This window comes from Rhineura floridana, chromosome 10 (assembly GCF_030035675.1).
Source record: "Rhineura floridana isolate rRhiFlo1 chromosome 10, rRhiFlo1.hap2, whole genome shotgun sequence".
NCBI lineage: Eukaryota > Metazoa > Chordata > Lepidosauria > Squamata > Rhineuridae > Rhineura > Rhineura floridana.
The window spans coordinates 85,349,509-85,357,562 of record NC_084489.1 but is presented as its reverse complement, the minus strand read 5'-3'; positions in this window follow the sequence as shown (position 1 = coordinate 85,357,562).

Genomic DNA, 8,054 nt, shown 5'->3' with positions numbered 1-8,054 from the left:
TTCTTTGTGCATTTTACACTTTCTCTCTGTGTGCATGTATCTGTGTGTGTTCTTGCAGTTGAGACAAATCAACAGCGCCTAGGCAAGCCTCCAAGCCTGCAGCGATGCTTGGCTGCAGAACAGCTCTGTGTGTGCCTGTGTGTAGGTGCATGTTGAGCGCTTGTCTGCACTGCAGTTTTCTGCAGCATAATTTTGCCAGGTGTTGGTTTGTGTGGCTCAGGCCTCCTATTATTATTTATTAGATTTATATCCCGCCCTTTCTCCCAGTAGGAGCCCAAGGCGGCATGTGTATCTAACAGTCTGATCCAACCCATACAAAGGAGGGTTGCCAAGGCTGTTGGCCACACCCTGCTGCAGTCTTTACCCTTCTCTCCTCTTCTGTCCTGCTATTGCTCACCCCTTAACTTAGACCTGATGGTTTGAGGGTCAAGTTGAACAGTGGTGATCGCATCCTGGTGTCCATCTCTTCCCCACTGGGTGAGGCAAAGCAGTAAATCTCACTTCCCTGCTGCTGTTTCTGGTGTTACGTTTGGGAGGCTCAAGGTGAATGTTTGCCACAGTCCTTCCTTGTGCACGTCCCTTTGGAGAGAAGTGAGCACATGGACTCCTTCCCCTTCCATTGGAGGCTCCATCATTGCTCTTCACGTTGGGTCAAGAATTTGGGTCATGTGATTTGGCCAAGCTCCATTGGTAAGCTGGGAATGTGAATCCAAATATCCCTCTTGCTGGTGTAACACGGCTGCTTTGGCTGCGCTTCCATTTCAAATCCCACTTCCAAAGTTGTAGAACCTAGGCCTCATTAAAGTTCCGCAAAGGGTGGTGCCTACAGAGACAGGCTAGTTAATATAAGGAAGAAGCAAGCAAGGGGCAGCACTTTATCCTAAAACAAAATGAAATTCTTTGCTGAAGCACTCCTAAGACCATCAGGTTTCTGCAACCTGTATAAACTATGCAAATTGAACATATATGCATAATCACCCTATTTTGCATAATACATTCCACTTTTCCTAAGTCAGGAGGGCAAATTGCTCTGTGGGGTACTTGGACCTTGAAAAAAATCTTTCTGAGCCGTGTCTCTGGAGTGCAATGCTGATACTCCCTTAGGCATTGCCCATATTTTTCAAACATACGTTTACAGCATATTCTTCATCTAAATAAATAATCAAGGGTGGGGAGCCTGTGTCCCTTCAGATGTTTTGAACTATGAATCCCATGATCCTTGGCCATGCTGGTTAGGGCGAATGGGCGTTGGAGTCTGGAGGAACACGTGGCCCACATCCCTGCCTTGCAGTCATGAGATCTAAAACGCCTGGGGAAACCTGCAGACCTCCCAATGATAGGGCAGAACTCCCATCATCCCTGATTGTCCGTCATCTGAACGATGAGAGTGGGACTCCAGTGATACCGGGTGGGAGCACACAGGTTTTGCATCCCTGGCCTAGTTGCTTGCTTTCAAAGAAGAACGCAATGACCTGAGCTACTTAGGAAGCCAGATTCTGCACCCATGATCGCATCCTGAGTATTTTCTCTGGTGCCAATGTAACACATACACAGAGCCCTAGGTATGAGTCCTGATTTTCTAGGTCCAAAATGTAGTAAAATTTCTCTGCAGAGATGGAAGACACAATGTCTTGTTTCAAGTCAGCTGCATTTGTGGTTTACTCTCCTTCACTGTGAAGTTACACCTGTACAATTCTCTCCACCCCCAAACACACACCCAACTATGTATAAATGCACTTGTGACTCAGGATAACACTTCATACATTCGGTGAAGTGGACAACAGCCCTCAAAAGCTTATGCCATGATAAATGTGTTAGTCTTTAAGCTGCCCCAAGACTCCTGAAAATTGCAAAGATTGGTGTCCAAATGGAATGCAGAGCTAAAAGGGTTTGACTTGCGTTACTCAGAAGCCAATGCTAGAGGGGGGCAATGTGAAAATTAGGAAGTGGTCATAGTTTGTTATAGAATCAGACTTCCAGGTCTTTAATGAATTTCCTACACGGTAGCATTTCTTGGCGGGATCCTTGGTTGTTACCTGTGTGTCAAAGTTTAGATTGTAGTCTCCATGGGACAGGGAGCTGCCATTTTGTGCTTTTTAGAGAGTATGCTACTTATGAATAGATAAGACAGTCATAATAAAGAAGTTCCACATCCTAGGGCAGGATCTGATAATAGTCTTAAAAAAAGAGGAGGAATCCTAATTGATCTCTTTGCAAGCTCCATCATATGCCCCAGCGTCTTGTGCCAAGATGTTCACGAAGTGGCCTCAGCTGAATTAGTTATTTTTAGCAAATCTCTGGAGGTTCTTTGCATCTTGCACTAATTGAAAGCGACAGTTTCAGCGCCAGGGTGATGTAGCACAAAGGAAGAAGAAAGCCAATGGGGATTGGCGACTGACTGCGTTGTTCCACTTAGGGGCTGTGGGAAGGAAATGGGGAGGCAGCTGTAAGTGACCAAAATAGACAAGGGAACACTCGAGGGAGTGGGTGGCGGATGGCCCTGATCTCATTGGTGCTTAATTTATACAACAAGCCCAGGCCTTCTGGTAACTGCGTCCTCCCCATGAAAAACCAAGTCCTCCAAATGGTCCTGGTGGGATGTAAACCCCAGTTTCCAGGCTCCTGTTTTAAGTGAAAGCCCGAGGGATCTCTGCTAGATGCAGACTTCAGTTTAACAAACAAGTGGGCCCTGCAAAGAAAATGTATTTGCAGTAGGGTGTGGTCAGTTTCCAACCAGCCATGCCCTTTTCTATGCTGCTCCATTCCGTTTCCCCTGATTTTCCTCTTCCTCGCTCTCAACAGTTGACATGCTCAGACTTATAGGGCTATTTTTGCCACCTCCTCTCCCTCCCTCTTTTATGCTGTTTGTTGTTGCTAAATGCATTTGTTGTACTTCTGCAGAACCTTGGCGTTTTCCCTCAAGTCTACTGATAGCTCCCTCTGGTGTGTAGATGCCGCTGTTTTAGCTACTTGAGGATTGACACTCAGATAATGTTCACTACTAGGATACAGGAGGATAGCATAGCTTCTCCTGGACTGTACTACTTTGGGCTGCGGGGTTGTGGAATCAGTATTATTATTTATTAAATTTCTACCCTGCCCTTTCTCTCAGAAGGACTCCAGGGCAGCAAACAAGAGACTAAAAACATCTTAAAAGGAAAAATAAAATAAAAACATCTTAACAAACAATTCCAAAACAGATGCAGACTGGGATAAGGTGTGTATTTAAAGACTTGCTTTAAATGTTGGGGCGGGGGGCACTCTCTAAAAAACAGCATCTACACTATACAAAATCCATCTCCCTGACACATTAGTTTTTTACATGAAGGCAGGTGTCCGAGAGGTGAGATTTCGGGGGTCTCTGCACTCCTCCAGGGTTTGGTTTCCTTTGGGAAGAAGGTCAGCGGAGACTGTGGTGTCTTTATGAAATATGGTTTGTTTATTTACACACATTCCAACCTGAGCTTAGGATAGAGGGGTTCAAGGCATCAGCAGTCCAATATCCAGTCTTTCCATCTGGGTTGCAGGAGGCACCCCAAAGGCCATGGGGCAGAGAGCCAGTCTCTCTCTGCCTGGCTTCCAGTTCCCAGCAATTCTCTAGACCAGTGATTCTCAAATGGTGCGCCCAGGCACACTGGTCCGCCCTAAGAGGTGGCTAGGTGTGCCTCAAATATTATGAAAGTATATTTTAAAAATGAGAAGAAACCCATTTGTATAGGGTAAGTAATAGTTTTCTATAGTTTAAGTTATTTTTATTCATAGTTTAAAATATATTATTTTTAATTTTGTACACTAAGTGTGCCAGAAAATTTTTATACGTTTTACAGTGCGCCACGAACCAAAAATGTTTGAGAACCACTGCTCTAGACACACTAAAACTACAAGCACACTTCTGCTAGCTGCCAGGAGTGGGTGGGGGGGAGGCTCTCCCGCAGAGTTTCAATGACAAAAGGGGTCTTCCTGGCTCATTCTCTGTTGCTAGGCAACTGATCGGCCCATTATCTTACCTGGCCAATCTATTTGGTTAACAAAAGACTCATTTGACCAGCAGAGAGTTCCTCATTCCAAGGCACAGGATTCCAAATCAGAGGCTGGAAAGGTGACCCACAGGAATCATCCATCCCAACCCCCATGCTCATAACAGTATTATTTACTAGTTTAGAGCCACCAACCTCAAAATAACTTCAAGGTGTCTTTTAAAATTATTATTACATTTCTATCCCACTTTTCCCCCAAGAAGCTCAAAGTAGCATGCAAACATGGTTCTCCCCCTCCTGATTTTATCCTCACAACAACCCTGTGAAGTAGGTTAGACTGAGAGTGACTGGCCTAAGATACCCCAAAGAGCTTCACGGTCGAACAGAGATTTGCACCCTGGTCTCCCAGATCCCAGTCCGACACTAACCATTACACTATACAGATTCTCTTGCAAATCACATTTTTAAAAAGAGGCAACAGCCATTAAAATAAAAGGCATCATAACTGCAAATGAAAGCCTTAAATTGCTGAAGGATTAAAACCGCAGTCACCCTCCAGGTTTTCAAATATGTAATGCACACCCCTGTAGTGATCCAGGCCAGGAAAAGCTTTACCACTTGATTCATTCTGTTGCCAAGCTGGTCCTGAACGCCAGCCTCCCAGGCAATGTGATGGACAGACAGCCTTGACCAGAGGGACAGCAGGCATGTTGGAGACAAGGCAGGGCCTTGAGGAGATCCAAGGAAACGTCAGGGGCTGCTGACAGCTGGGGATGAAGAAGACAAAGCGGAAAAAGTCTTGAGGGACGAGCATGATGCAACCAAGCAGGACAGGCCGTAGCTCAATGGTGGAGAATCTGCTTGGCATGTAGAAGGTCCCTGGTTCCGACCCCCTGGCATGTTCGGGTAGGGCTGGGAGAGAACCCTGCCTGAAACCCTGGAGAGCTGCTGCCAGTCAGTGTAGGCAATACTGAGCTAGGTGGACCAATGGTCTGCCTCACTACAAGGCAGCTTCCTCTGATCTTAAGCAGCAGGCATGCCGGAGACAAAGTGCACACACATCCACACCATACATTTAAAGCACACAAATTCTTCCCCCAAAGAATCCTGGGAGTTGTAGTTTGTTAAGGGTGCTGGGAATTGTAGCTCTGTGTTGGGTAAGCTACAATTCCCAGGATTCTTTGGAGGAAGCAATGTGTTTTAAATGTATAGTGTGGATACGAGCAAAACACAGTGCTTGCTGCTGGTGGAGAGCCGCTTCTGGAGTGACATGATGGGGGTATAAACAGATACGATCATGAGGCCTGCTGGACCAGTCCAATGGCCCATCTAGTCCAGCATCCTGTTCTCACAATGGTCAACCAGATGCCCATGGGAAACTTGCAAGCAGGATATGAGGTCAACAGCACCTTCCCCACGTGCGATTCCCAGCAACTAGTATTCAGAGACATACTGCCTCTGGCAGCAGAGGTGCTTAGCCTACCTCACAGGGATGTTGTGAGAGTCCCAGGCTATGGTCTGAAGGCACGTGAGGCCACACCTTGCTGAAGCTAAGCAGGTCTGAGTCTGGTCAGTGCCTGGATGGGAGACTGCCTGGGAATCACAAGCATGCCGCCTTGGATTCCATGGTGGAAGAAAGGCGGGGTATAAATGTAACAAACAAATAAATAAATAAAATGGGGAGAAACCCAAGTTCTGCCCCATCCTCCTTGGAGGAAGAGCAAGAGTAAACAGGTATAAATAAAACATTGTGAGACACCAATGCTCACAGTTTCATAACAATGGCAAGGTTTCTAAAGCAAGATCTGCACAGAAAGTTGGCTTTGCTCCTTATGTTCAGATCTCGCTCTCCAGTAACTTTCCAGTTGTTCCTGGTGTTGCTCAGCTGTATGAATCAGGCCCACATTAAAGATGGGAGGTCGCTGTTTCTCGCACAATGCTTTCACAGTCTTTTCCACTACAATGATTAGTCTTTTATTTTCGTACCAAGCAGCAGGAAAGCACTCAGCTGTGCAAAGATCAGCGGAAAAGGGACAAGCATTTAGCCACGGCGAGCATTTAGCTTCTGAAGCGCTCCTTTGGACTACAAGCATCTGTTTTCAGTAAACCAAAGACTAGAGACCAGGAAGGCCACCTAACTAAGCCCTCGCCAGCAAAAAAGAGCCACCTCGTTCCTAACTGTGTAGCCTGCATAATAAGCTGTCCCAATCTAGCAAGGGAAGATCTGCGCTCATAGCAGAAGCAGCCTTCCACGTGTGCAGCCACATCCATGATGCTCACATAGGCCCCTTTGAAGTAGCTGGGTGCATCTTTTCTATGGGTCTGGCTGGAGATGTCTATTGACCATCTGAGCCCACCAGTAGTTTGTAAGCACCTGAGGGCAGGGACCTGAACATTTTCTTATGTTAGCCCTAGAAAAGTAAGGAGATACTTAACCTAAAGCACATGAGACTTAAGGCTACAGTTCTATGGACACTTTTGGGGACTTGTTCTTGAGTAGACATGCACAGGGTCAAACTACATGTGTTTAACTATGACTGGATTATTTCCCGTGTTGTTTTTTTAATCTTACTTTGAATTAGGGATGGAAAGTTCTGTCAATTTCAGTTCCTTCAGTTTCTCATTTTTCCAATCTTGAATTAATTCTCCCCGTTTCTGCAGCAATTTGCTATATATATATTTTTTAATCATAATGAAAATTCTCCAGCATTTTAATGTGAATTTCTCCTAATAAACACATTTTGTAGGCGGTTTTGGCTAATGTGCACATTTTTGCAAGCAATTCCTCGTCATAAAATGCATTTTGGGTGTTATGTTCACTCATGTGTTTGCACTCGTGTATTCAGTCTTCTGCACGCTTTCTCCTAAAGCATGCGTTTTTGCAAACATTGTTGGGTTGGCGAACCGCATTGCAGAATTCAAACAAGGGCAGATTTTGAAGGATGGCCATTTTTCGGTTCTCATACTATTTCGTAAAGTGTGAATTTGATATATTTGGCTTGAAATGTGAACTGAATGGAATTTTTCACCAACCTTTCACCTACTGCCTTGTGCTGGTTGTTTGGTAAAACTCTAATAAAGCAAGTGGAATTGGGGGGAGAGGATAGATATGGAAGTGATTGGAGAGGGGTGAGCCAATTATAGACTGTCATTATTTAAATGGTTAAATTAGATGTCATTTGATCTTTTTCCAGTGTAATGTGTTCGTGAGAGTGTTGAACTGTGTGGGAGCTCACTGGGCGACCTTGGGCCAGTCACTGCCTCTCAGCCTCAGAGAAGGCAATGGTAAACCCCTCTGAATACTGCTTACCATGAAAACCCTATTCTTAGGGTCACCATAAGTCGGGATCGACTTGAAGGCAGTCCATTTCCATGAAGAGCCAGGGCTTTGCTCAATGGAGTTGGGATGTTGTGAAGGGTTATGCCTTATGGAGGTCATGAGAGAGTTGAAGCACTCCAGGACATCACTTCGCCAGTAGTGTACATGGAGAGGTTGATGAGGTCAAAGGGGAACCTTAGGACAAAGGACATGAGGTGTGTGTGCACCTGCGTCTTAGTCTGGTGTCTCAGCTTTGAGCACTCCGCCTTGGGTGCCCCTGCTAGGAGTCTAGCCTCTTGGTCTAAACTCCTGACGGAATTGCTCTCAGATTCTTCTACACTCTCAAACCCCCTGACCACGTTAAGGTGTGCATTATGATCATAGTGAAGACCCATATTTTGAACCAACTGCAGTTAGCAGACTATTTAAAAGGCGGGCCCACGTTGCAATAGTTCCCCTCTAAACTAGTTGCAGTTGCCTACCCAGATCTCTAGTTCAAGGTGTGTGTGTGTTTCGGTTACCCTGTCCCTTAAACTAGTTGCAGTAGCCCCTCCCATTCTCGGAAAAGCTGATCTTGAATGATTTCTTCCGTGCAAAGAAATCCTGCAAGCCCTTTGATGCATCTCCTGTTTGTTTAGATAGAAAGGGAGGGGAGGGGGGGAAATGGAAATGTCTAGAAACAGCTCCTTGTAACAAAGTCTTTATAAGGGCAAAACTCTGACAACTTTGACCCAGCGCGGGGAGGGGGGAGATGTCGG